The sequence below is a fragment of the Penaeus japonicus genome, unplaced genomic scaffold, assembly GCF_977035675.1.
Source record: "Penaeus japonicus unplaced genomic scaffold, GWHDUDI00000001_assembly GWHDUDI00000021, whole genome shotgun sequence".
In the NCBI taxonomy this organism is placed as follows: domain Eukaryota; kingdom Metazoa; phylum Arthropoda; class Malacostraca; order Decapoda; family Penaeidae; genus Penaeus; species Penaeus japonicus.
The window spans coordinates 11,293,166-11,298,165 of record NW_028234423.1 but is presented as its reverse complement, the minus strand read 5'-3'; positions in this window follow the sequence as shown (position 1 = coordinate 11,298,165).

The following is a 5,000-nucleotide window of genomic DNA, read 5'->3' as shown; positions in this document are numbered from 1 at the left end:
ATAGATGGCACAAAAACAGGAGGCATAAAGTTAAGCAAGTGCTTCTGTCCCAATACCATCTTACAGTGTTACAGTGTTATCTTGCTGCTTCCAGGTCTTTTCACCTCTGAGCAGACGGTCAACTCTGCACAGCTCTCTCAGTAGCAGCGGCAGTCGATCAAAAGCGGATTTCTAAAGCCCCCACTTAATCCAGCCTCAGGTGGCCTGGTGGGGTGGACGCCACCTCTGCCACCTTCCCCGACGTTGCCCCACGTAAGGAGTGGACGGTGCGTTCTCGTGAGCTTTTTCCCACACAGTTCCCACAGTCCACCTCGAATCGGTCGGAGCCGCAGATCATCCTCTGCATAGGACCCCTTAGTTATTACTTATTCTATTACTTATGATCACTATTATCATTGACGTTGTTGTTGTTACTGATATTCTTATTATAGTTGTTCATGTTCTTATTATCAATTCGATCATGATTTCCATTATGATAATTCTATCATCATTATTGTCAACGTCATCATCATCATATTTAAAATCATTATTAACAGTATAACACTGAGAAGGAATATTTTCATGGCCAGTTGGATAGTCTCAATATTATATATTTCATTATTGTTCACATCCTAACAAGCATGCGTTTATGTATATATATTCAGTATCATTAATTTTCATTATTTTCATCAATATTGTAATGATCTAAGCACCTATCTTATTTCTATTTTATAATTATAATCAGTATTTGTATTTCCATGTTAATCACAATAATTATGATTGATACAATCGATTAATATTGTTATCCTCGTTGTTGTTATTCCTATAATTATCATCATTATTATTATTTCACTATTATATATTATTTTCTTATTTTCATTCTCCTTGTTATTATCTTTGTAATTATTTCATCATCATTATTGTTATAATAAGATTAGCATATTTTCATACTCGTCATAATTATTTTTCATTGTTGATACAATACTTCATGATTATTATTATTGGTGTTATCATTATTATTATTATCAATATAGTTATTAATATAATCATCATGAATATCAACATTATCTATATAATTAATATTATTATCATAACTACTATTGCATTATCAGACAAAACAACAAAAGAGAAATGTAGATAAAAGAGTTAGCAGGAAAGGCAGACCAAGCTGATAGCGAGAAAGACAGATCCAAAAGCTAGTGAGAAAGGCAGACTAAAAAGCTAACAAGAAAGGTTGATTGAAGAGCAGACCGAATGGTTAGTGAGAAAGGCAGACCAAAAGAAAAGCAGAGCAAAAGGGTAGTAGGAAAGGTAGATCAAAAGGTTAGCAAGGAAGGCAGACTAAAAGGCTATAAAGAAGGGAAAACCAAAAGGCTGGAGAGAAAGGCAGACAAAAAGGCTAGAGAGAAAGGCAGACCAAAAGGTGAGGGAAAAAAGCAGAACAACAGGCTAGAAAGAATGGCAGACAAAAAGGCAAGAAAGAAAGACAGGCAAAAATGCAAGAGAGAAAAGCAGACAAAAGGCTAGAGAGAAAGGCAGACCAAAAGGCAAGAGAGAAAGGGAGACCAAAGAGCTAGAGAGAAAGGCAGACCAAAAGGCTAGAGAGAAAGGAAGACCAAAAGGCTAGAGAGAAAGGGAGACCAAAAGGCAAGAGAGAAAGGGAGACCAAAAGGCTAGAGAGAAAGGAAGACCAAAAGGCTAGAGAGAAAGGGAGACCAAAAGGCTAGAGAGAAAGGAAGACCAAAAGGCAAGAGAGAAAGGGAGACCAAAAGGCTAGAGAGAAAGGAAGACCAAAAGGCTAGAGAGAAAGGAAGACCAAAAGGCAAGAGAGAAAGGAAGACCAAAAGGCTAGAGAGAAAGGAAGACCAAAAGGCTAGAGAGAAAGGGAGACCAAAAGGCTAGAGAGAAAGGGAGACCAAAAGGCTAGAGAGAAAGGGAGACCAAAAGGCTAGAGAGAAAGGGAGACCAAAAGGCAAGAGAGAAAGGGAGACCAAAAGGCTAGAGAGAAAGGAAGACCAAAAGGCAAGAGAGAAAGGGAGACCAAAAGGCTGGAGAAAAAAGGAAGACCAAAAGGTTAGAGAGAAAGGAAGACCAAAAGGCTAGAGAGAAAGGGAGACCAAAAGGCTAGAGAGAAAGGGAGACCAAAAGGCTAGAGAGAAAGGGAGACCAAAAGGCTAGAGAGAAAGGAAGACCAAAAGGCTAGAGAGAAAGGGAGACCAAAAGGCTAGAGAGAAAGGAAGACCAAAAGGCTAGAGAGAAAGGGAGACCAAAAGGCTAGAGAGAAAGGGAGACCAAAAGGCTAGAGAGAAAGGAAGACCAAAAGGCAAGAGAGAAAGGAAGACCAAAAGGCTAGAGAGAAAGGGAGACCAAAAGGCTAGAGAGAAAGGAAGACCAAAAGGCTAGAGAGAAAGGGAGACCAAAAGGCAAGAGAGAAAGGAAGACCAAAAGGCTAGAGAGAAAGGAAGACCAAAAGGCAAGAGAGAAAGGAAGACCAAAAGGCTAGAGAGAAAGGAAGACCAAAAGGCTAGAGAGAAAGGGAGACCAAAAGGTTAGAGAGAAAGGAAGACCAAAAGGCTAGAGAGAAAGGAAGACCAAAAGGCTGGAGAGAAAAAAAGACCAAAAGGCTAGAGAGAAAGGAAGACCAAAAGGCTAGAGAGAAAGGAAGACCAAAAGGCTAGAGAGAAAGGAAGACCAAAAGGCTAGAGAGAAAGGGAGACCAAAAGGCTAGAGAGAAAGGAAGACCAAAAGGCAAGAGAGAAAGGAAGACCAAAAGGCTAGAGAGAAAGGGAGACCAAAAGGCTAGAGAGAAAGGAAGACCAAAAGGCTAGAGAGAAAGGAAGACCAAAAGGCTAGAGAGAAAGGAAGACCAAAAGGCTAGAGAGAAAGGAAGACCAAAAGGCAAGAGGAAGGGAGACCAAAGAGCTAGAGAGAAAGGGAGACCAAAAGGCAAGAGAAAAAAGGGAGACAAAAGGCAAGAGAGAAAGGAAGACCAAAGCAAGAGAGAAGAGAGAAAAGGGAGACCAAAAGGCTAGAGAGAAAGGAAGACCAAAAGGCAAGAGAGAAAGGAAGACCAAAAGGCTAGAGAGAAAGGAAGCCCAAAAGACAAGAGAAAGGGAGACCAAAGGCTAGAGAGAAAGGAGACCAAAAGGCAGAGAGAAAGGGAGACCAAAAGGNTAGAGAGAAAGGAAGACAAAAGGCAGAGAGAAAGGAAGACCAAAAGGCTAGAGAGAAAGCAAGACTAAAAGGCTAGAGAGAAAGGGAGACCAAAAGGCTAGAGAGAAAGGGAGACCAAAAGGCAAGAGAGAAAGGGAGACCAAAAGGCAAGAGAGAAAGGGGAACCAAAGAGCTAGACAGAAAAAGAGACCAAAAGGCTAGAGAGAAAGGCAGACCAAAAGGCAAGACCAAAAGGCTGGAGAGAAAGGAAGACCAAAAGGTTAGAGAGAAAGCAAGACTAAAAGGAAGACCAAAAGGTTAGAAAGAAAGGGAGACCAAAAGGCAAGAGAGAAAGGGAGACCAAAAGGCTAGAGAGAAAGGAAGACCAAAAGGCTAGAGAGAAAGGAAGACCAAAAGGCTAGAGAGAAAGGGAGACCAAAAGGCTAGAGAGAAAGGCAGACCAAAAGGCAAGAGAGAAAGGAGAACCAAAAGTCAAGAGAGAAAGGGAGACCAAAAAGCTAGAGAGAAAGGCAGACCAAAATTTTAGAAAGAAAGGAAGACCAAAAGGCTAGAGAGAAAGGGAGACCAAAAAGCTAGAGAGAAAGGCAGACCAAAAGGTTAGAGAGAAAGGGAGACCAAAAGGCAAGAGAGAAAGGAAGACCAAAAGGCTAGAGAGAAAGGAAGACCAAAAGGCTAGAGAGAAAGGAAGACCAAAAGGCTAGAGAGAAAGGAAGACCAAAAGGCTAGAGAGAAAGGAAGACCAAAAGGCTAGAGAGAAAGGAAGACCAAAAGGCTAGAGAGAAAGGAAGACCAAAAGGCAAGAGAGAAAGGGAGACCAAAAGGCAAGAGAGAAAGGAAGACCAAAAGGCTAGAGAGAAAGGGAGACCAAAAGGCTAGAGAGAAAGGGAGACCAAAAGGCAAGAGAGAAAGGAAGACCAAAAGGCTAGAGAGAAAGGAAGACCAAAAGGCAAGAGAGAAAGGGAGACCAAAAGGCTAGAGAGAAAGGGAGACCAAAAGGCTAGAGAGAAAGGAAGACCAAAAGGCTAGAGAGAAAGGGAGACCAAAAGGCTAGAGAGAAAGGAAGACCAAAAGGCAAGAGAGAAAGGAAGACCAAAAGGCTAGAGAGAAAGGGAGACCAAAAGGCAAGAGAGAAAGGGAGACCAAAAGGCTAGAGAGAAAGGAAGACCAAAAGGCAAGAGAGAAAGGGAGACCAAAAGGCTAGAGAGAAAGGAAGACCAAAAGGCTAGAGAGAAAGGGAGACCAAAAGGCTAGAGAGAAAGGAAGACCAAAAGGCTAGAGAGAAAGGAAGACCAAAAGGCTAGAGAGAAAGGGAGACCAAAAGGCTAGAGAGAAAGGAAGACCAAAAGGCTAGAGAGAAAGGAAGACCAAAAGGCTAGAGAGAAAGGGAGACCAAAGCTGAGAGAAGGACCAAAAGGGTAGAGAGGAAGGGAGACCAAAAGGCAAGAGAGAAAGGGAGAACAAAAAGCTAGAGAGAAAGGCAGACCAAAATTTTAGAAAGAAAGGAAGACCAAAAGGCTAGAGAGAAAGGCAGACCAAAAGGTTAGAGAGAAAGGAAGACCAAAATGCAAGAGAGAAAGGGAGACCAAAGAGCTAGAGAGAAAGGGAGACCAAAGAGCTAGAGAGAAAGGGAGACCAAAAGGCAAGAGAGAAAGGGAGACCAAAAGACTAGAGAGAAAGGGAGACCAAAAGGCTAGAGAGAAAGGCAGACCAAAAGGCAAGAGAGAAAGGAAGACCAAAAGACTAGAGAGAAAGGAAGACCAAAAGGCAAGAGAGAAAGGGAGACCAAAAGGCTAGAGAGAAAGGGAGACCAAAAGGCAAGAGAGAAAGGGAGACCAAAGAGTTAGAGA